Source organism: Sinohyriopsis cumingii, unplaced genomic scaffold (assembly GCF_028554795.1).
Source record: "Sinohyriopsis cumingii isolate HCF-2022 unplaced genomic scaffold, ASM2855479v2 utg001937l, whole genome shotgun sequence".
In the NCBI taxonomy this organism is placed as follows: domain Eukaryota; kingdom Metazoa; phylum Mollusca; class Bivalvia; order Unionida; family Unionidae; genus Sinohyriopsis; species Sinohyriopsis cumingii.
Window position 1 is genome coordinate 172,006 of NW_028316085.1, and position 26,175 is coordinate 198,180.

The 26,175-nt window shown below is 37.6% G+C and overlaps 1 long non-coding RNA gene across 2 annotated transcripts in view; it reads left to right on the forward strand.

The window, feature by feature from the left end:
• LOC149771357 (uncharacterized) overlaps window positions 1-26,175 on the forward strand; it is a 71,156-nt gene that overhangs the window by 29,857 nt on the left and 15,124 nt on the right. Inside the window, exon 3 of one of the 2 annotated variants that reach the window (XR_016418317.1) lies at window positions 17,786-17,946. The exons of the other annotated variant lie outside the window; for it this stretch is intronic. This is a non-coding gene — a long non-coding RNA (uncharacterized LOC149771357). The remainder of the gene's footprint in view (window positions 1-17,785; window positions 17,947-26,175) is intronic. 2 annotated transcript variants of the gene reach the window in all.

The following is a 26,175-nucleotide window of genomic DNA, read 5'->3' on the forward strand; positions in this document are numbered from 1 at the left end:
AAGACAACCATCACCTGACCCGGGTGTAACCGGTAGTGGTCTTGGTGGTCACATTACTTGTCCTGATAGTATCATCAATGATGTATCACGGCTAGAAGTTCTCTTAGGAGGAAAACGAGCTGGAAATAACTCACCAGAAATAATTAATGAAGCCGCTGATATCTGTCAGCGACTATTTCGCGGCGGCATCATGGATACTCACATCTATCGAGAACTTATTGATGAGCTCATCGACGATTAGAGAAATAACAATTAAATAGCATGATAGTACACAATTCTCATCGTAGACCAGTCATGGTTAGAGTTGTAAATTCACGACTACCAGTATACAGGATGACTTATGGAAACGGATTCGGCGATGTTGTTCAGGGTTTATTTGCGAGGATGGCACCTAAAGCAATACCAATCGTAAAACAATTATCGATGAAAGCCATTGATGTTATTAAGGATAAAGCTATTGGCGCTGCTGGTAGCGCTGCCGGTAAAGCATTCACGGCGATCAAGGACAGACTAGCACGACTGATACGCAGAAAACCTCCACCGGTAAAATTACCAGCCACCGCAGACATGCCAGCAAATGTTAGTAAAGTAATAAATGAATGCGCAAATCAAAAACTGGCAGCGCTGATAAATCCTGAACAAATAAACACAAGTTTGGTGGCGGGAAGTGGTCTTCGTTTTAGACGATAACTTCTATAATAAAATGTTTAAACGGGAATCCGACCCAGAATTCGACATAGACGAGCCAGTCTCTAAAAATGAATCAGTGCGTGATTATCAGTATTATTCTTATGACGCACGAGAACCAAACAGACGAGGACGAATTGAACTTCAGGTTCAGGATACAAGTATATATTTCCTGCCTGCTGAAGCATTTATTGAAATAGAAGGAGAAATTATAAAAACAGATGATACAGTATACGGGGATGCGGTTAAAGTCGGTTTTGTCAATAACGGAATTGTGGCCTTGTTTGATAGTGCTACCTACATGATTGATGGAAAAAATATTGAATCAATTCAGAAGGATGTCGATGTTGCTACAACAATAATTGGTCTGGCAAGATATTCTGATGATTATACAAGATCAGCTGGTCCATCAATGATGTTTGCCAAGGACACTTCTAATTTTCCTAACGATGATCAGTACAATATTAGACGACCAAGAAACTTTGCCGATAACGCTGACGCTGATGTGAATCCTGTGGTTCATGGTGCTAATGCACAATTTAATTTAGGTTTCGCTGCACGTAGACAAATGCTAAAAGGTAATCGTAGAAATTTTTCGTGTGCAATTCCGCTGTCGCACATCTTTGGATTTTGCAGAGATGTCAGAAAGGTGATTTTTGGAGCAAAACATACAGTCGTGCTTGTTAGAAAAGCCGACGACACTGATGCGATATGGCGACCTCTAGGTAACGCTGGTAAGGTAAACATAACAAAACTATCACTGTGGATGCCGGTAATGACTCCTTCAATTACTGAAGAACCACGACTGCTTTCTTTTATGGATCAAGGTGGTAAAACGCTGCTATCGTGGCTTACAACAACCACAGATAGTTTTCAAAGTGCCGTCAATGGTTTATTTACATGGCAGATAGCATCACAGCAGGGGGTTGCCGCGCCGCGACATATTTTCATTGCTCTTCAGGATGTTACACGAGTGGGTGATCAAACACGTTCGCATATGACATTTGATCAACTTGGTATCACTGAGATTTCTCTGAGAATAAACGGACATCAGGAACCATCCGAGAACATAATGCTAAATTTTGGTAATAATCATGTTGCACGTGCATATCAACGATTGACGAAATATCTAGCGCGCGATCTAAATATCGATACTGGTTTGCAAATATCGCAATTGGATTTTATATCTCATTATCCAATCTATTACTTCTCGCTGGAGCATCTTGATCTAACCAGACAGTCTGTCGTTGATATTCACTTTCGGGCTACTGTAGATAGAGACCTACTAGCAGCAGGAGCTATAGCTAATTACAGAGTAATCGCGGTCATACTTTCCGATAAAGCAATGTTGCTTGAAGGTGCTGGCGGCCGAATGATACTCGTTGATGCCCCAGTAGAAAACCTGTAGGTTTTCAAAAACATGTCAATTAGATCAATCTCTTTTAAATAAAATGTCATATCATCACGCTAACGTCGCTCTGACCCCTGGTCAGATCAACAAACTAAAATCAAAGCAAGCCTTCAGCGTCAGGAACGTCAATAACACTTAAACACGGACAACTTAGTGGTGGTCAAAATAAGTTATCGGTCACTCAAACACAGCTTAATCAAATCAACAAAGCCAGAACAGCAGGAAAAGGAATCAGACTTGATTTTACTGCCACAGCTGTCCGTGACATGGTTAAGTCCGGTGGAATATTTCCACTCATTCCAATACTTGCCGCAACACTAGCACCAGCAGCAGTCGCAGCAGCAAAAGCAGCAGCGTTAGGAGCAGTTGGAACCCCAGCAGGAATGGCACTTAAGAAAGCAGTCGGAAAAGGATATAACAAACGTGGAGGAATGTTTATACCTCCTGGTGCTACAGTGACTTCTAAACGGCTTTCTTCGTTATCAGAAGCACACCCGTTTATGAGACAGATGGCTGCAATGGCACCAGCAATAGCTAAGGCTGGCTTTAGTAATCTCCCTGCTCAAATAACTCCGATCGTGGCCGCAGCAATGTCGAAAAAATCAGGATCAGGATATAAAAAAACAGGCCGCGGTCTCAGACTCCCAGGAACTCCGGCGTCATGGTATCCAAAACAGTTTTAAAAACGCTTCCAGCAAGCAATTTTGATTTACTTGATGCTGTTAAGCAATTACGTATAAACAATTTCAGAGGTGTCTTTATGCGAGATCAATTACCAGCACGACCGAATAGCACAGAAACCGGAATTATTAATCTCGACAACAAAGAAGGTCCTGGAACTCACTGGGTTGCTTACGCGATCGATCCACGTGGAAATGTATATTTTGATTCGTACGGGCTAGCATCACCAGTTGAGTTTTTCAGGTACGCAAATAATACTTCACAGCGACGAAGACTCCTATGTCAGTCAACGTTACCAACACAAACACTCATTGATCCTCCCATTTGTGGTCAGGAGGTTTTAAACGTTCTTGCCGCGATAACAAAACACCCAAAAATTCCTCCGCACAAAGTCGTGCATGAACACACCACAGATGTGATTTCCAAATTTAAACAACCCCATAACTAATAATGGTAGATATTTACGGAAGATCAAGCAGAACCAAGGAAGAAAAAAAAGATATCGATTTATCAAAGTATGCGACCAAAGATGAAATTGATAATCTTTTAACGTTAACCGGGATAGACCCAGATGAGGTTGTTATTTTTCAGGACAGGCACGGCAAACTAAAAACCAGTAACATTAGGTGGAATGACATAATTCGCAGGGTTATTGGAGCTACCACGGACAACATCGTTGTATTCACTGACAGCGGCAGAATCAGAGATTCACTGATATCAATCGCGGCGCTTCGAGATGATGCACGAAAAGCCGCAGGGGAACGTGTAGCGAAGACCGGTGATACACTGACAGGTGAACTCAGCATGAACGGTAACAAAATAACCGTTTTAAGAGATGCCGCAAACAAACAATATGTAGACACCATTGACGGTAAACTAACCACGTTGCGGGCAGAGTATGATGTTCACGTGGGCGCGTTTACAAGACTTCGAAGAAACTTCGCAAAAACTGATGAGGCCGTGGATAAGTTCTTTGGGGTTCCTCCAGTCATCGACATGAAACTTTCTGAAATCATACCAAATCTTACTAATAACACCAACGACATCAATAAGATCAATACCCGGTTAGGTGTAGTCAGAACAGAAAGAAGTTTTTCAGATCAAATCGCGTTGATAGAAAATAACATTAACATGATCAAACAAACACAGCAGAATATCGTAGCGGGGATTCCTGAGATCGTTAACAAAACCAGTCTGATTAAAGTCCCCACTGGAGTTACCCCCGGGCATATCACCAACTTCGTACTCACGGTATCATCGGGATTCGCAACATGGTCCCGACAAAATAATACTATCAAATATATAGCAACAGCCACTGGCGTGTATAGACTGTCTGTGTTTTCCGCCGCTAAATTTGAAATCTTCACAACATATCCCTGGAGACATTCCACCGATAAGTATTCCTGGGTTGTGACTATCATACTAAACAGCGGAACCGAAGAAATATTTATACTTGAAGCCGCAGACAAGAAATTAACCGCAACGTCTTACTGGTGGTGTTTGGAATTTGTAGCTGAAAAATCTCAATTGGTTACCGCGTAAAATAATAAAATGAAATCAGCATCAACGACAACATTAGATGCTCAGCAATATAGATATGATCAGGTACGCTAATGGCAGTCAGAGTTAAAAAACACTATTGACAAATGCGCAACAAAGATAAAAAAAATACAAACGGCGTTTAACTGTATTAGACACAATAGTGTATTCGGTATCCGCGGTAGTTGCATCCACGGGGGTGTTATTATCAGCGCTGACACCAGTGACAACTGCAATCGCGATTACAATCACAATTTCAGCATCAACGACGATTGCAGGAGTTGCTAATATAATTGCAAAAAAAATATCCTCGTGCGCGCTAACAAAATTACGCGAGCATGAAAAGTTAAACAACGCGGCCACAAGCACCTACTCGAAATTGTCCTCGTTGATATCATCCAGCCTTGACGATACAGTTATATCCGATTCCGAATTCACGCTGATCGCAGCAGCATACAACGATTACGAGCGCACAAAGAATTTTAATTTGAAAACGATGAAGATAAATAATGACGGAGATACTTCAAGAGATAGCCGCGAACACAACTCCGGTAAAAACATCAATGATAACAATATCTTCGACGCAACCAGAGTTTAATATTAATTTTCCAACTGCAATTCCAGTAAAAGAAATCGCGTTGGCACAATTACGAGTATATCACAGTTGGCCCAATATCAGGTCGAGATCATTTCACGGACAATCGCCGAATAATTCATTTGTATTTTCGTATCAGAATAAACCTGGTGCCGATGGCACTGACGGTACTCCAGATTGGGACGTCATTGTGTTACCAACAGGGTCTTATCAGATAGAAGAAATCAACAAAGAAATACAGCTTCAAATGAAGCGTGTCACCGGAAAAGAATCAAAAATATCAATAATCGCACACGAGCCAACGTTGTCCACGATCATCGAAGTCGCTTCACCGGGTTACGCCGTAGATATCTATAACAGTTCAATCAGAACAGTATTAGGATGGCCAGAAAGTCCGCCACAAAAGGTACCGTTACCTGGTGAACCAAAAAAATCCGATTTTACCACCAAATCTTACGATTTGTATATGTTTATTGGACCGCCATCGATTGAATCTCATGTAATTCTCATGAACAGTTTCACAGATGGACCCGATACAACTAAACAAATTGATTTTATCACTGCCGATGATGTAACATGGACGTCTCTATACCAAGGAAAATCCCTCACAGCAAGGATATCCCTAAAGGATGTCATTGGATATTTTAAAATTTATAATCAAGAATATCAACGGCGACTAACGCAACTACGACATAGTTTTCAGGAATACCCGCTAATAACGCAGAATGAGATTATCGAACAAATAAAAATAATTAATCGTATTATATTTCAAGTAGAAGAACTTAATCGGGTAATGGTTCAGGCAGGAATTAATTCCAACGGCGACGGTAAACACAAGTTTCTTGCCGCATACAAAATAACAGAGGCAACTCTGCCTAATTTTAAATTTCCTGGATATAACGGACCTGAGTTAAAAAAATCTCTCTCTGATCTCATCGATGAATCTTTCGAAGATATACTTGACAATGGAAAAAAACACTACCAGAACCTGTTATCCTCAGACACGATAATTCCACAGCGAGCGATGGCAGACATATTTCTCCGGGAATCGTAAATATCACAGATGTTGTCGCGGTCAATCTTGTGTGTGACGTAATCGACGGTAGTTACAACATAGACACAACAATATCAAATCAAGCCCAGCAAGGGTTTATACTATACTCATTTACTCCTAAAGAACCACCTGGATTTTTGATTGTACAAGAGCCAATCAATCCAGTATTTCTGCGGTGTCATAACCCGAGGCTGACAAGGATAAATTTTAAAGTCACTGACCAGCAGGGTAGACTTTTGGACCTGAGGAATGAAACTATTAGTATTAATTTGCTGGTGAAATCCTGAAAATACGAAGTATTTTTCAAGGACTTTCGTCGTAGACTTTCAATTAATAATATCATATCATAATAATGTCCAAAAAATCTTCGAATTACCAGAAGTATGATGATGACGAAGATGTCTCTGACAGTGAATTTGTTGTCAGTGATGAAGATGAAGATGTCTCTGACAGTGATTTTATTGACAGTGACAGCGACGACGATGATAGCACTGTCAGCGACATCACCATCAGCGACAGCACTGTCGTAATAAATTATATTAAATGAACGCGAATAACATAGCAAATGTATCAACACGTGAAATGTTCCATCGTTGACAAGCGCGCGCTTGAAGAATTCGTCCGAAAATTATTTACCGGAAATCATTTCCCGGGCCATGTTAAAATAATCATCGATAAGTACGGCAATGATGATTTTTTACTGACAGATTTTCAGCTGAAGCAATTCCGCGAAAACAATATCACGATGATTACTTGTGACGCAGACCAAATCCTCAATGTTGTTCACTCGTGCATTTCACGGGATCATCTTGATAAGATACTGCAGTGAAAATTCTTTGAAAATATTTTACTTTATGTATATTTTTTTGAAAATCGAAGATTTTTCACTGCCAATTTCGCTGATTCATAGGGGTATTTTGCTATGAAAATCAACAAAACAGTCCAGCGTCGTAGATTCATAGGGGTATTTTGCTATGAAAATCAACGAAATGGGACAGTTGCAGAATTTTAGTATAATATAATTTTTTTCACTGACAATTTTCGCTGTTAAAAAAAATCAACAACCGCGGACAATTGCAATAATTTTATTATATGATTTTTTCACCACTGACCATTTTCCTGGTTTTGATGGGGCATTTTGCTATGAAAACCAACAAAACAGACCAAAGTCATAGATTTGATAGGGTATTTGCTAGTAAAAATTAACAAAACAGTCCAAAGTCACGGATTTGATGGGGTATTTGCTAGTAAAAATTAACAAAACAGTCCAAAGTCACGGATTTGATGGAGTATTTGCTAGTAAAAATTAACAAAACAGACCAAAGTCACGGATTTGATGGGGTATTTTGCTATGAAAACCAACGAAATCGGACAGTTGCATAAATTTCATATAATAATTATTTTTTCTGCGGGATTTTATTTTTTCTTATAATATTTTTCTGCAACAGTCCAAAGTCACAGATTTATAGGGGTATTTGCTATGAAAAATCAACAGAACAGTCCGAAGTCACGGATTTGATAGGGTAATTTGCTATGAAAATTAACAAAACAGTCCAAAGTGTTCATTTTGATAGGGTAATTGCTAGAAAAAACCAACGAAATTGTCCAAATTGCTAACCCTGATAGGGTATCAGCTAGTAAAAACCAACGAAATCGGACAATTGCACAATTTGGACAGTAAAATAAAATATTACTTTTTTTTTACTTCCTTGACGCTGTCAAGGATTTCACTTCCAAGTAAAATGCAATCAAGTTGAGGTATTTACTTCTGAAAATCCTAAAGGATTTTCGTGACTGACTTCGTCATCCTTGACAAAGTCATCCTTGATTTCAAAATTCTCTGGATTTTCATCCTTGACTTCATCAGCGGACATACAATGTTTCAATTTTCTGACCCGATTATTTATTATCTTCTTTGTTTCATACTCAGCTGCCAGTGCCAGCCTGATCTTTTCGATTGCACGAGACAGTGGAACAAATTCATTTATTTGTGTCTCCGCTACGCTGGCCAGTGATTTATACAAATTATTTTGGATCATCTTTATGAATCGATATTGAGCAGGAAGAATATAACGCCCTGCACATTTAGCTTCATATAATGATTCAAAATCAGACAGAATAGTTTAACATTTAGTAATATATTAAATCCTTGTTTTTCTAATTTTTTAATAGCATCAATCACAATATTGATATTTTCTCGATTCATATTTATATATATTTTTATATATTTAAAATAAAAAAAAAAAATCACATCTCCTTGAGTTTCTAGCTTATCATATGATAATCTACCAAACTCAGGAGGAAGCGGAAACACTACCCCCATATGAGCTCCTAAACTATCAAATAACAGTCTAGAAAGCCCAGAAGGTGTGTTTGCGAACGACGAGACATTCCCCATTTGTGAACCTCCTGATATGCTAGCAAGACTCATATGGGGACAACACATGACATATAACTTATCCTAGTACTTAATTCTAACTTATCTTAAGACGGCACAAACACATAATATTTACAATATTTACAGTAGAAGCATATTTACAGCAGTTGTATTTACAGTAGAAGCATATTTACAGCAGTTGTTATTTACAATATTTACAATTGCATATATAACTTATCTTAAGACGGCACAAACATATAACTTAATTCTAACTTATCCTAGGACGGTACAAACATATAACTTAATTCTAACTTATCCTAGGACGGTACAAACATATAGACAACACAGACAGATGCGGGGTTATATTCTACGTCCAACAAGTTGCACACCCACCCCTGAAATCAATCCCGTTTTGGGGTAAACGATTACCCCGGAACGGGGCGATAACGGAGAAAGTTGTGCAACTTCGTTGGGTTTCGAAACCCCAATACAGTATTGGGACGATATTGTATATAAACTGACTGATACCCAGAAGTTCAGAAATAGCTCAGCGTGATTTGTTTAAAACGTATTTTCTTAAATATGATCGTGTGGAAACTACAGATGAACCATAAACCCGAACAAGTGTAATAAAATAGTGATATTGTCTGTGAAAAAAAGATAAATACGCGTTTGCCTTGATAAAATCAAGGAGGATAAAATCATTCTTGCGCTGTCACCTTGATAGCGTCAAGGGAAGTTATTTACTTCCTTGTGCAGAAAATCGTCTGCTCGTACCTGTCAAGGTGACAACGGGGAAATAATTGTATCGTTGGCTTTCACGCAGTCACTGCAGAGTTATCTACATAAGAAAATATAATCCAGCTATCAAACTTACTTGAAAAAGTTGATTTGATAATATTTTCTGCAACACGTTGAACCGAGCACGGTTTAATACCAAAATACTTCGCAGCTAAGGCCATTGAGCGAAATATATTTTCTTTATTAGTATTTTTGTTGAGAGATCTTACAGCTCTGGGAATTTTTGCAAATTTACCAGTGCCACCTCGTGCAGAATTCTCGCTCTGAGTAATGGCTTGCAAATTCTGAAGAGAGTTATTAAGTTTATTATTATCTTTGTGATCAATTACAAGACCTTTTTGATCTCTCCGCGGAAACACTCGAACACGAATCTGTGATTATAGTAGCTTTTACCACCAGCAGCCCTAAATCGGAGATAACCAAAAATAGTAACATCACCAACTGGTTTTTTCAATCTGCAATGTCTCACTATTCCCTCGCGAGATGCTTCATAATTCTCGATGGTTGGATGTCGAACAAATTCTTGGCTCATTTATATAATAATGTATTTGTCTAATTTATAATTTGTCTGAAAACTTAGTTATATAATCACTCTCGGATTTCAGCGCGTCTCCGTTATTTTTTTTTTATTGTAATATCGCTTGAGTTCACGGTATCGTTTCCCTCCGCATCCCGCACATAATTGTGTTTTACTCCTGACACCAATGCCACATCGCAGGCATGGTATGGGTCCTGTGCTTCCTCGTTTGATGCTTTGTATGTGTTCACCGCAGAATTCCTTCCTGCAGGGCTTACCATAGACTGTTACGGATCCAACTTTTAACCACTTGCAGTTATTCATTTGTATATATAATATTTCGTATTTAAATATTTGTCTTAAATATAATATGAAGGGTTTATTTGGCGCTGGGAGATTCGATCTTGACAGGCTAAACAAAGACTCACGACGACGGTATCTAACTGATCTGTTTAATATTATCAACGAGGGTAAAAAAGAATTCCGCGACGACGGCGCTTCTCATGTATGGTCGTCATTTAAAATTATCCGCGACGTTGACTCAGTCAATATCATTGACGAACTCTTCTTCGGTGATGAGGTCATCATCGATGCTACAATGACTGATGCCCGAGCAAAAACAATTATTGATTATCTCGCTGATGGATATGAAAGAGATGGGCGTACTAAGAAATATTTTTTTCAGAATAAAATTTATTGTGCAAACAGATTCCGATGAATGGATTATCCGTGACAAACTCGACCCTGTTCTTGCTAACGGAAAGACCATTCTGTTAAGTAGCTACTCCAAACCAGGAATGCTAACCGGAATTGATAAACCATATTACGCTCGAGCGTATCCTGTAAACGCAGTCATTTATGGAATATATCCGGTAAAAAAAAACAAAAATTGATAAACTCGCCCCGATGCGATTTTCAACGCTGAATTTTGTAGCTGAACGAGTAATGGAACATTTTAAAAACGCAAAACGAGGAAACGGTTTAACCGATCTGCGACGTGAAAAAATAACATCATGGGGTGAATCGGTTAAAGATACTGGGGCAACAATAAATGATGTTGCTGCGCTATCAAGTAAATTAAAATGTTCAATAACAGTAAAAACACTAACCGGGGAAATATTATATAATTCGAAGCATTATAAAAAAATCAGGAACACCGATTGAAATTATTGATCATAACTCTCATGCCTGGACTGATGCGGTTACAATATTTCCACGAGACCGTGTTGTCAAATTTTATCGCGGGAATATATTTGATGCTATTTACACGCTGAGTAAAACCGACCCTGTGTCAGTGTGGTTATTTAGGAGTTCCGAAGATTCCGAGTATGATCAATTTGTAAAACCCAACGGGGAATTATACCGGACGGAATCGTTGCAACAACAAATGAAAAAACTCGCAGAACAATATATGAGAAATGCTAGCATTTCCAGCGAAAACACTGATCAGTTATTGGTTAATTGTTTTACAGTTCCAAGTGTTGCCGCTCACGCCGCCAGAGAAAGAAATTCGTGGAGACCAACCCGAAGTCAGTTTCTTTCAGATATACAGTTAAGTTGTGTCGAGTATGGACACGGCGGGTTATGGAATACCCGGTATGACTACCGGGATATGATTTGCTTGGATATGATTGCTTGCTACCCAGGAAGCTTTCTCGGGAACGGCGAGTGCCGCGAATACTTTAAGCGATTCGGACACCCCACGAACTCGATGACACGAGTCGCCGTAAACGGCGTTTTACCCGATTTTGATTTGACAGGATTTGCTAGTGTGACTTCGTTTGTGTTCGCCACGGGACTTCATCAGATTTGTTATGTTTGGTTTGGCAGACACTTCAGTGAAAAGCGCTGGATACCAATAGTGTTATTGCGATATATGCTTGACAGCGGCATGCTGGTATCGTTGACCGTCAGTGAAGCAATCATATGTTATCAACCGCAGACCTCAGTTTGGTTACCAACACCGGAGCGTGTTACCCTCGAAGAAGTTATCGAAGAATGGACACAAGCACGTCCAGAAACTCCTCTTGATGCTATCCGCGAAGGAGCTCCTGAAATTCTCAAGATTAGACTCAAAAACAGTGAAAGTACAGCGAAAGATCTTGGACGAAGAATAATCGGTAAATTTACTCAGGGTGCAGCATTTGATCATAAAATGCATCACTCGCGGTTTATTATCGATGCAGCTGAATTGGATTTTATAATCGCCAACGCGGTTGCAAGAAATATATTTTGTAATCGGGAGGATGTGTTCTTGTCCGACGAGAAAAAGTTGGGCACAGTTGTAAGTTATATCGACGGAGAATCGCCTCAATACACACATTTGAGATCTTCAATGCTGGCTTATGTTTCTATAAATTTGTTATCGATGGTAAATCGATTTCCTGACACCGCAGTCAGAGTTGCAACAGATTCATTTTATATCGATAAAAAATATTCAGAATCACTGACCGATATAATGAAATTCTGCGGCGGAGATGAATGGAGTTCGTGGAGAATAAAAGCGGAGATGTTACACGAGTATTGTGAATCCACTGATGTTGCAATAGAGGATAATTATTATAAATCCGAGATGCCAGAAATATCTTCCGCACCGTCTGTATATGATCCAATCACCAGACACAAAACTGTTTATTTGAACGGGCCGGGAGGGTCTGGTAAAACAACTCGAGCGATTGAATTATTTGGAAAATCAGATATGATTGTGCTAACACCTACACACAGGCTTGCCAGAGAGATGAAACAGCGAGGAGTCAATTCTTGTACTTATCACAGCTTTTTCAAATATAGCGGCGGTGTGTGGACGTCAGATCGAATGGGAACAAAATATATCAATGATATAATAATTTGGGATGAGATATGTACGGTGCCGCTGGAAACGCTAAAAACATTTCTTGATTGGCTGTTAACGAAAAATACTACAGTGATTATGTGCGGCGATCACGGTCAACCACCTCCGTTTGTCGGCGCATCTCCGCATGATTGGCTGAGGAATTTTGTTGATTATTACGAAGAAGTGTCTGATGATTACCGAGCACTTGATGCAACATTTAAAGAATTTAAAACATTAATCAGGCTACAACCGAATAAAATTCAATGTGAAATCATGCGCACGATGATTCCTGAAACTTCGATGAGTGACTTTTTACGCGTGTGGAAACCAGACGATTTGATAGTGGCAAGTAGAAAGATAGTCAGAGACACACTTCAACAACAGCTATTTCAATTACAACAAGAAAAGTGTCCAATGCTGCCAACGCCGTTATGTTATAGACCAGCTGATACGCGGTTACAAAATATAGATGTTGATATTCCAGGAAAGACAGAGAAACAGAATTTAGTATTGAATGATATTGTGTTAGTTGACATCGATGCTGTCGAGGATGCACTAAAAATGAATAAATCCCCGTGGACGCTAGGATACGCAATGACCATTCATTGTTCTCAAGGACTGACTATCTCTGATACAACTGTCTGGATCGTTGATGATCGAATCGAATGGTCGAACTTAGTTTACCTAGCGGTGTCCAGAGTCAGAAGAATATCTCAACTGCGAAGGATTGTCTTGAATGAATCAAACGCTGATAAAATTAATAATGAAAACAACAGCGATGGTGATGTAATAAGAAAAAAACTCGCCGGTTACAAACAGAGTGACAAAAAAAATAATCGCGATTTTGATCTTGATGTTGAATTTATTAACGCGTTGAAACAACAACAGAATAATCACTGTGCGAGCTGTAATTGTATAATGCTATGGCAGTATTCGAATAAAAATTCAAGACAATTTACCGTAGACAGAAAAGATAACAGTCGTGGTCATACACGTGATAATGTCATGCTGACCTGTCTTGAGTGTAATCGACGTCGGGGTGCCAGCGCTAGTTAAGTGATCGAAGTCACTTCAGTGATTTTGGCGGCAATTGTGTGTCCTCGGGAATTACCTGAAGTTGCTCACGGGTGAATCCACGTTGAGGAGCAGTTGAATCTAATCTATAGATTGCTGGTCTGCCAGTGGATCTTGTCACGGTGGATATCTTATGTGTGGTAACACTCCAAATGGGATCAGTCGCTCTTCGTTTACCGCCTTCAAGTTCGCCTGGTTCATATAAATATCTTACAGTAACATTACCCAGTATTTGCTGTTTTTCTTTCTTTCGTTGTAGTTGTATATTTTTTTTCGTGATCGCGATGGCAGGTTTCATGTTGGTTGTTCGAGTTATTTCATTATTTAGCGCAGTTATCACACCTGGTAATCTTGCAACCCATTCGCGCGATCTCGTATCCTGAATGAATTCCTTCGCGTATTGATATCCAAATAACCGGTCAGCAAGTGTTCTATTGAATCGCTCAACAATTGCCTGATCACGGTGAATTTCAGTGTGTCCTCGTCTGATGGTGACGTTATGTTGTTTCATCAACGATGATACTGCACCTTGAAATTCTTTGCCAGGATCAACTTGTAATAAATTTGGCCATCGTAGAGGTCCTCGCCGATACATTCTTTCGAACGCAGAAGCAACCTCAGATGCTGTTTTAGTTGTTAACGGTTCCGCACCTTTGTATCTACTGGCAACATCAACTATGGTTAACGCGTACTTGTATGTGCGTCTTCGGATAGTATCATGTGGCAGAAATAATATATCAGTTTGATGAACCTCATTTGGTACACTAACATCGAAATGCGCAAAGTGAATTTGTTTAGGGCGTGGTAGATAAATTTGCCATATTGCCTGTCGGGATAACCAATTTTTGGCAGTAACTGCTGTAACTTTTGCTGCACTGGCAAGTTTACTAATTGCTGCGTTACCTCACTAGTATCCGCTTGGGGAATAATAAATCGACTCCATTATAATTAATTACCAGCGCCTAATACAACTTTAGATTTCATTGCAGTTTTTATCAACCAGGATGCTAGCCTCTCCTTGAAAGATTTATCAGGGATGGCATTTAACGCATGAATTAATTTCACGTCCGCGAGATGGCGCTGTTGTAAATCCTTGCTTCGGTAAGCTACATCATGAGCATGACACGCCTTATCAATAGCGTTTATCGGATACTCACCTGGTTTTGGCTGATCCTGAGCATCAAGTCTGATATCAAGTCGGGTTCCTGGACCACAGTAATTATATCCTGGAAGATGTTTTTCTCCTGGACATTTAGCCCACGGAGCCCCTGGCAGCGCTGTTAACTTGGCTGCGATATCACCTCCGTTTTTTTTAAATAAATCTAAATTTTTTTGTGCCACATTGTTCACACTTGCCTGTAAGCGCTTGTCGATTATTTTTTGTTGTAATTGTTGTTGTATCCGTAGTTGGGGTATGTGCTCGACATTTCACACAATATAAATTCATATTTATTTTATGATATATCTAATGGAGATCACTGACTTTTCTGCGTCAAAGCGACAAGAGCCAATCAAACATAACTCAGTGCTACCAAATTCAATCCGAATGATTATCATAGGTCCATCTGGGTCGGGTAAGACGCAGTTGTTACTTAATTTAATAATGAAGTGGATGAAGTGGGATAAATTATATTTGATAGCCCCGTCTGTGGACGATCAGCGATGTTATCAAGTGCTAAAAGATTTTAACGAAAGTGCAAAATCGATAAACGACGAAGATGTTATTGAATTTATAACCGATATCAATGAAGCACCGAGTATCGATGATATCGATGGGAGTATTAATAATTTAGTCGTGTATGACGACATCATGTTAGATAAGCAATTAAATCCTGCCAGGATATTTTCCCGCGGTAGGCACAAAAACGTTGATGCGATTTATGTAACTCAACAGTATACACAAATTCCGAAAGTGATCAGAAATAACTGTAACATTCTTGTTATGTTTAACGGAGTTGACGCACACACGTTACAAAATATTCATCGAACTTGGTGCGGTGGTGACATGGACTTTAATAAATTCAGAAATTTCTTTAGTCATGCTCAACGAAAACCATACAGATTTGTAACGATAAATTTACATGATCCTCGGACACGGTATCGAGTTGGGTTGGATACAATTTTTAACTAGAAATCCTAAAATATTTACATGAAGCAGCAGAGAGACTGAGCCCTCAATTGTTTCGTCGACACCACCCCGAAGAAATATTTTTTATAGTGAGTTATCTTTGTCGAAATAACCCTTCTAGCCAGAAAAGAGGATTTCGTCATCATAGTTTGTGAATAGAGGGTTTATTTTGTGAAATAAGACCTTCTATCAAGAGTGTTTTCGATAGATGGTCGTGTTGGACGAAATAGTTGGTGGGCTCAGTCTCTCTGCTGCTATAAGACACAGTTTAAATCTTGTCTTCTCTCTAAACAATATTTTCATGATCCATTTTTGTATCAAATTTGTGTCAGGTACCTGTGTAAAGACAAACATCAGCCACCTCTTCAACATATCTTTGATTGACAGGTAGATAAACTAGAACAAGGCAAAAGTAAACAATAATTGACAATCCTGAATCTTAAGCAATGTTGAACTTTTGTAATTGTTAATGGTGGAAATACATACAGAATTTTTCTCAGGGTGTGAATCCTCATTACCTGAGTACTGGGACAAGTAATAGTTTTATTTGGCACAATCTGTATCTGATCAGAACAATAGGACAAGTTGTTTTTATGAGCCCTGAAAACACAGTCTTTTAGGATCAACAATCAGGGGTCGTTACTCCATCAAATAATGAAGTAGTATGCATTCATTTACGACCTTTTAAATATAACACTGCATGTAAAATTTAGTTGAAATCATAGTACCAATTATAGTCATGTCTCCCAAGGTAGAATTGGAAAAGTAAGATAGGAGATAGGAGGTCAGATAAAGTCAAGCTGACTGAATTACAGTATTTATCTGATGACAAGCCAAGCTTAAGAATAGATCCCCAATCTCTCCTTTCAAAACACAACAACCTGGTATGTACTGAGAATATTGTTTTAAATAGCAATTCCACCCCAAACTTTTCAGAGTTATTCAGCTGGATGCTGTGACCACATCAAGCTATGAAAACTTATTTAGCTGGCTGCATTGATCACCCGGGGCCCCGAGTGGCCGAGTGGTCTAAAGTGCTGTCCATCATGGATCACTGCCATCTCACCTCTGTCTGCGTGGGTTCGAGTCTCGGGCTCGGCAAACGTGGACATGTGAGAAAGCTTGCCGGTAGCTTCTCGTGGGTCGGTGGTTCTTTCCGGGGTTTTCCCAGTTCTTCCTCCACCATTGATACTAGCTGCCATGTATAGCCTATCTTGTGCTGAAAAATGGCGTTAAACCCTATAACAACAATAATAACAATTGCATTGATCACCCCAACCTATTCTGAGTTGTATTCGGCTGTCTGTCATGACCTCCCCAACCCTTTAAAGAGTTCTTCAGCTGACGGTCCTGACCAGCCCAACCTATTCACATACTTATTTAGCTACTTCCTTGACCACCCCAACCTATGCACAGCTATTCAATGAGCTATTTCAGCACTGCTCAAACAACTTTAAATTCACCACCTATATAAAAATGTTAAAATGTGTGGTCGCAACAGCTACAGGAAGTTTTACATGTAGTGTGGTTGGATTTAAACATGAAAGATTAAAACATTTATTTACCTGGCATGATAGTTATTTATAACATTATCAAGTAAGCAGAACTCTCTGTCAAATAAATCTATGGGGTTTTCCCTTACAGGCAGCAATGAGTGTAGATTTACTAGACGTTTCGGTTTCCCCTTAAGATATGAAATGACTGCTGATGGATTAGCATTTTGGGTTACCCATGAAAGTCTGTAAGGACTGTAGATGTACTAGCATTTTGGGTTTCCCATATAAGCCCTGTAAGATGGACTGAGATATCAATATTGCCTATAATGAGAGAGAGCATGAAATCTATTTGCTGAATAAAATCTTATTTTACAAAGACTTCTTGGAAATAATACACAAACTGTACAGACAGACAGACAGACAGATGGACATACATACATACATACATACTTACACACTGTTAAGGAATTAGATATGTTCTTCTGAATTTATAATACAATTTTTGTGTAAGATGTTTGAGACTATACATTACAATTTTTATTGTTTAATTCAATGGTTAAAACTATCATAAAATTATATATATACTTTGCAGTGGAATTCGTTCATACAGCTGATCTTGGTGAAATGGACAACTGAAAGATGTCAAAATGACATGCAAGCATTGATTGTAGATTGCATAAACAAATGTGGGAGATCACTACAATGACCCTGACACACATCTCTAGCATTTGATTGGTTCACTGAGATTGAAAGGTCAGAATATGGCTGCTTATGTCTTTGACCAGTTATTTTAATTCTTTCCCTACACTATACAAGCTATAATCAGATTATATTCAGTAATTGTATCAAGGTAACACACAAACACTATACAAGCTATATTCAGATTATAATCAGTAATTGTATCAAGATAACACACAAACACCATACAAGCTATATTCGGGTTATATTCAGTAATTTTATTGAGGTAACACACAAACACTATACAGGTTATATTCAGTAATTGTATTGAGGTAACACACAAACACTATACAAGCTATAATCAGTAATTGTATCAAGGTAATACACAAACACTATACAGGCTATATTCAGGTTATATTCAGTAATTGTATCAAGATAACACACAAACACTATACAAGCAATATTCAGGTTATATTCAGTAATTTTATTGAGGTAACACACAAACACTATACAGGTTATATTCAGTAATTTTATCCAGGTAACACACAAACACTATACAAGCTATAATCAGTAATTGTATCAAGGTAACACACAGACACTATACAGGCTATATTCAGGTTATATTCAGTAATTGTATCAAGATAACACACAAACACTATACAAGCTATATTCAGGTTATATTCAGTAATTTTATTGAGGTAACACACAAACACTATACAAGCTATACTCAGTAATTGTATCAAGGTAACACACAAACACTATACAGGCTATATTCAGGTTATATTCAGTAATTTTATCCAGGTAACACGCAAACACTATACAAGCTATATTCAGGTTATATTCAGTAATTGTATCAAGGTAACACACAAACACTATACAAGCTATAATCAGGTTATATTCAATAATTTTATCAGGGTAACACACAAACACTATGCAAGCTATATTCAGGTTATATTCAATAATTTTATCAGGGTAACACACAAACGCTATACAAGCTATATTCAGGTTACCATAACAAATTTCCATACTGATAGAACATTTGAGGATATTTAGGATTATTAGGATTTCATGCCAAGTTATTTTAATTCTTTCCCTCTGTTTGATTAGTATGTTTCATTTAAATAAATTTATATTTTGGAAACTTGAATGCTTGTTGGGTTGCCTTGTTCTGTTAATTAAAATTAATCCCCTAGACTTCACAATATCTGATGTAACCTATCTACCTATCTTCCTACAGCACATACCTACCTACCTACATATGATATCCACCAGAGTGAATATGGTATATGGTTTGTGCATTGAAAAAGACAGTTGTTTGTGATTTGGATTTTATAATGTTTCAGTCATATCATATGATATCCTCATTGTGGCAATTTATAGTGATGCCTAGCACTGGGGACATCATGTCACAGTCCCATTTTCCTGTCACCAGGCCAAACAGTCCTAACACTAACCTCATAATGGTGGGCACCAAATGAGACAACTGCTAATGCCATTTTTATTAGTCTTTAGTATGACTGGGATTCAAACCCATGACCTCCCTCATCCAAGTCAGATGCTGACTACTCTAACCATTTAGGCCACTGGAGTGGTCAGAAACAGAAGGGACAAAGTCTGTGATCAAGACTGTGGTATAATGATCTGTCTTGTATTCTTAATGTACAATCTGTAATTGAGCAATCAATCCATGGTTTAACATCTCAGTCTGACAGCTAGTCTAATATCAACAGCTTTGCAGGAAACAAAATTTACATTCATAAAAGGCTGTTATGAAAGTCACTGATCAACTGATTTGGTTTCCAGCCACCTCCTCCATTTTTTATAGCAACAATATTCTTCATAAATTGACTCGTGCAAGGTTACTTGTCTTCAAGGATTCCTACATCTCCATTAAGACCATCTCATATGTCATTCAAATTGTCAGATCAAATTCCCACTGCTTCATTTTATTTGTGATGAGCTTATTGTCAGAATATTAAAACTGCCAGGTAATGACTTACCTCATAATTGTACAGATGTACAACACTCATAATTGTACAGATGTACAACACTCATAATTGTACAGATGTACAACATCCAACTAGATGCATTTGCACATAGCAACATCTTGAAAACAAGCTATGTAAAAGAATCACAATTTTCCTGTGACAAAAATGGGAGCCACCATGGCTCAGTGGTTAGTATACAGGACTCATGATCAAAAACGTCCTGGTTTGAATCCAACCATTGGAGCAGCCTGGGTCAGTTACTGTGGCATGTCCTGGGCATGGCACTTTACTCCAACTGGCTCAACACTAAATGACTTGGTTGTGTTGTTGTGTCATAAAGCTCTAGTCTTAAGTAAACCTGAATAGTTTAATTTCATTACTAAATCAGTGGAAAATGAATAAGAAAAAAATGCTTGATATAGACTGATATTCACTGTCCAATTATGTTGATATCCTAAGGTGTATATTGTCTAAACTTTCAATACTATATTTTTATTTTTTATTTTAAGCACTGGTCACACTTATCAACTTTGTCTGCTATATGATATATAGTCCATTTGTCTTAAAAATAGAAATATGCTTATGAAGACACTCTTGTTAAAATGTTGTGGGAAGGGGCTATTTTTATAAATAAATCTTGAAATAGTAATATGAATATTAATTTGAAACAAATTTGCATGACCTAGCCAGGTATGAATGTGGTCATAGAGAACAAAGACCTAGCTAGGTATCAGTGTGGTAATAGAGAATAAAGACCTAGTCAAGTATGAATGTGGTAATAGAAAATAAAGACCTAGCCAGGTATGAATGTGGTAATAGAGAATAAAGACCTAGCCAGGTATGAGTTTGGTAATAAAAAATAAAGACCTAGCCAGGTATGATTGTGGTAATGGAGAATAAAGACCTAGCCAGATATGAGTCTGGTAATACAAAATAAAGACCTAGCCAGGTAAGAATGTGGTAATGGAGAATAAAGACCTAGCCAGGTATGAATGTGGTAATACAAAATAAAGACCTAGCCAGGTATGAATGTGGTAATATAAACTAAAGACCTAGCCAAGTATGAGTGTGGTAATACAAAATAAAGACCTAGCCAGGTATGAGTGTGGTCATAGAGAATAAAGACCTAGCCAGGTATGAGTGTGGTAATATAAAATAAAGACCTAGCCAAGTAAACACTGGTCATAGATAAATAAAGACCTAGCCAGGTATGAGTGTGGTCATAGAGAATAAAGACCTAGCCAGGTATGAGTGTGGTAATATAAAATAAAGACCTAGCCAGGTATGAGTGTGGTCACAGAAAATAAAGACCTAGCCAGGTATGAGTGTGGTCATAGAGAATAAAGACCTAGCCAGGTATGAGTGTGGTAATACAAAATAAAGACCTAGCCAGGTATGAGTGTGGTCATAGAAAATAAAGACCTAGCCAGGTATGAGTGTGGTCATAGAGAATAAAGACCTAGCCAGGTATGAGTGTGGTAATATAAAATAAAGACCTAGCCAAGTATGAGTCTGATAATACAGAATAAAAATACTTTTTGCAAGGGGAAAAACTACAGGAATCAAGCAAAAGCATTTACCTCCCTTCTGTCAGAGTATGATTTCAACACCCCATATGGATTTTTTAAATCAACTATAGCCATTGCATGTGATTTAGATTGAGACAATGTACAACATATAATTATTTGTTATTCAAAGGGCCAGATCAGGTCAAGTGTTGAGAGTTTAACAGATTATCAGCACAATAAGGGATATATTATACCACTTATAAGTTCTATAATGCAAAGATTTGAAAATATAACATAACAGTTAGGAAGCTAAAGTATTCAGTATAATGCAAAATTGATGGTCTGCTAGATTTAAAATAATATGTAAATTTGGTAAAATTATTTAATAGTTATAAATATAAAAGTTTAGGTTTTCATGAAAGCTTTTAAATAATGGGGCAAATTTTTTTATATACACCTCCATGTTTTAAAAAGTCCCCAAAAATTCTGATGGTACATAACAGGGTTTCTAAACTGAGTTTGCATCTCAAAACTTAGCACACACAGTGATTTTCCAAATGGGAATTTCTAAATGTTTCAAAGTCTAAATCCTTGACTATGGATCTGATGCAGCATCATTAAGTGCATAATGAATGTATAACAAATGCATAATGAATGCATAATGTATGCATAATGAATACATAATGAATGCATAATGTAAGGAAATATTTTGTTTGAGTTTAACATCACCGTTAACACATTATTTGCTATATCATGCCTGTGGAAATGGGAGTTATGCTCTTTTCTCAAAGACACATTGAGGCAGCCCACCTGGGCTGGCCTGGGTAGGTATCAAACCCACCACCTTTGGATTACAAGACTAACATTCTACAAAATGAGCTATGTCTGCAAATACAGAGTGGGGAAAAATGTGTCAGAGAGAAAAGTACTGAGTGGGGTAAGAGTGTTAGATGGACAAGTACCAAGTGGGAAAAAATGTGTCAGACAGATGGATGAGTCCTAAGTGGGGAACATATTTTTATGGACAAGTGTACAGAGTGGGGAAACGTGTGGTTGACAGATGTAAAAATACAGTATAGGGAACAAGTGTGTTAGAAAGATGGACAAGTACAGAGGAGGGAAAAAGTGTGTTAGATGGACAAGTACAGATTGGGGAACAAGTGTGTAATAGGTAATTTGACAAGTACAGATTGGGGAACAGTATTGCTAGACATATGGATAAGTACAGAGTAGGGAAAATTTGTGTTAGATGGACCTTAGTACATAGTGGGGGACAAGTGTGTTAGACAGACTAACACATACATAGTAGGGGACAAGTTGTTAGGGAGATCGACAATTACATAGTGGGGACAAGTGTGTTAGACAGACCGACAAGTACGTAATGGGGGACAAGTGTGTTAGACAGACTGACGAGTACATAGTGGGGGACAAGTGTGTTAGACAGACTGACAAGTACATAGTGGGGGACAAGTGTGTTAGACAGACTGACAAGTACATAGTGGGGGACAAGTGTGTTAGACAGACCAACAAGTACATAGTGGGGGACAAGTGTGTTAGGGAGATCGACAAATAGATGGATGAACACTGAATGAATAAATGGAGAGACTGATGAATGGAAATACAAATAGCATGTCACCTGTTTTTTGAAACAAAATGGACTGTAACAACACTGAAGCTGAATGGGTATGGAATAATGAAAACTAGGAATACAATGTATGCAAATGAAATGTTTATGATAAGAAAGTGTAAGAGTCTCTACAAAACCATAACTTTTGATGCAACAATGAAATGGAAAAAGAAATATAATAGGAAATACAAATAAACAACAAACAAGCTCAAATACTCTATTAGGAATTAAAACTTAAAACTTGAATTGCATTGCTTTACACACCATGACATTAACACATTAATAATGTTACATCCTTCCACGAATATATGTAAAAGTTTACCAAAGTATGACACTGATGTTGTCATATACAAATAATGAGTTTTTTATTCACCATAACATAAGCAAGTATTTAATAAAAGATATGTGTTGTTCATGTAACCATATGCATTGTCAACTTTGTAATTTCACAGTTCAAGATTCCACATACACAGTTCAGAATTCACATCTTTTGAACAGACTATATTTCGGCTCTTCCATTCTCTTTCTGGTAATGCCACTTTGTTGCTATGTTGCCAACTACATGTCCTTGCTACTGAATGTGTTGCTGTGTTGCATTGTTGTCAACCATGTTGCCCTACTGCAAACTATATTTGTTTCCAACAAGGTTGCCCTGTTGCCAACTATGAGGCTATACTGCCACTCACAATGCCCTTTTTCATATTCAATGCCCATGCTACCAGGTACATTGCCCTTTTTCCTATTCAATGCCCATGTTGCCAGGTACATTGCCCTTTTTCCTATTCCATTCCCATGTTGCAAGATGCATTGCCATTTTTCATATTCAATGCCCATGCTGCCAGATACAATGTCCTTTTTCCTATTCAAGCCCTTGCTGCCACTGATATTGCCTTTTCTCCTATTCAGTGCCCATGCTGCCAGATACAGTGCCTTGTTTCATATTCAAAGCCCATACTGCCAGATATGTTGCTCTTTTTATATTCAATGCCCATGCTTCCAGATACATTGCCCTTTTTCCTCTTCAATGCCCATGCTGCCACTCACATTGCCCTTTTGCTTGCTAATTTTTGCCATACTGCCAGCTACAAATAAACCACACTGATTAGCATCTTATATTGAATAAAGATCTAAGCCGAAAGTTAAATTTCTATATCAGATCAGTCATAGACATAATATAAATGAAATAAAAACTTACAATTATTTGAAAAAGCCATTTAAATACACACTTACAATTTTTTTGATAAAAGCAATTAAAATAAACACTTACAATTATTGAAAAATACCATTTGAAAAAACACAATTATTGAAAAAAGCCATTTAAATACACACTTACAATTATTGATTAAAGCCATTTAAATAAATATTACATTGAACTTTCTACTTCAATATAAATGTTAAATTATACGTTATTATTTATATTCCTAACTCTATATAATAATAATAATAATAATAATAATAATGAGGACTTTGTATAGTGCCTAATCTTTAGAAGCTCTAAGTGCTTTACAACATTAGACAACACCTATAAGATACAAAACATATAATGATATAATTGCAAACACAAACACCCTGAAATTAGAAAAGATAGAAAAAACGTGCTGAGAAAATTTTTAGGTAGGAAATATTATTAGGTCTTTAAGTTTGTTCTTGCAGTCAAAATAAGTGAGTTTTGAGAGCACACTGGAACGCAATCACTGTGTCTTTGTGTCTAAGTTCAGTGGGCAATTCATTCCACGTTGCTGGGCCCTGTTATGCAAAAGAACTCTGTCTATATGACTTTGTTTTCATAGTGGGAATAATGAGTATACAATTGTCAGAAGAGGAGCGTAAATATCTTGCTTGTGTTTACACATCAGTGAGGTCTGATAGGTATGTTGGACTAGAGTCCATCAGTGATACATAGCACAGAGAACAAATTTTTTGTTCGACTCAGTGGATCAAATGGATAGCCAGTGTAGGGTACAGAGCAGCGTGTGTGTGTGTTCTGATCATGGTACTATAAGTATGATCCAAGCAGCTGTGTTTTGAACTTTTTGAAGCTTTTGGAAGAGATATTGAGATGAACCAGACAGAATTGAGTTACAATAGTCCAGTCTTGAAAGTACTAATGAACACACAAGTGTTTTAGTGGCATCAACTGAAAGATATCTGTGAATGGAGCAGATGCGTCTCAGCTCAAGATATGCAGCAAGTTGCATATGTTCATGACACGTTGGTGCAGTGTGAGAGTACTGTCAAGATTAACACCTAGGTTTCGTACTGATTGTGTGCATTTAATGTTGGTGTTGCTGATATTTATTGTTTAAGGTAAAGGATATCTGAATGAGAAAGTCTTTGTGTTGTGATCCGAATGTAATGAAATTCCAAATATAAAAAATAAAGGTTGAACTAGTACATCCAGACAAAACATTAGAAGTAGGAATACAATTACAAATACAACTTAGTAATACTATAATGTAATATAGTACTCACTGCTATTGAAGAATGAATACTGTTACAAATACAACTTAGTAATATATAAGGTAATCTAGTACTCACTGCTATGGAAGGATGAATACAATTACAAACACAACTTAGTAATACTATAAAGTAATCTAGTACTCACTGATATGGAAGAATGAATACAATTACAAATACAACTTAGTAATACTATACAGTAATCTAGTACTCACTGCTATGGAAGAATGAATACAATTACAAATACAGCTTTAAGTAACATTATAAAGTAATCTAGTACTCGCTGTTGTAATTGTAGTAAACTGAGTATGAGTTTCAACTAACAATTGTGATGATGAAACATCACAAATTTTGTTAACACTCCCTAGCCTTTGAAAAACACAGTGAAGCACCTATATCCACCCATTGATTATACCTTATCAAAGCTTTCGATGAAACAAATTTAGTACCAACATTAAAATATTCAAATCAAAATAAACCACTGTCTAACTTTCTCCATGCTGAACTGATGACCATCAGCCAATAATTACATTGCACAAATATTAAAACAACATTAGAGACCTAACTATACCTGCTTCCAGCAATAATGGCTTTATTAACAAGGACGGCATTTGAAAGGGACAAATAATTTTTTTTTTAATTTATGAAGTAAAAGACCTGGTTTGGTTCATAGTGGTGACCTTGGTTTGTTTTAATGGGGGAATGTCTGAAATTACATTGGCAG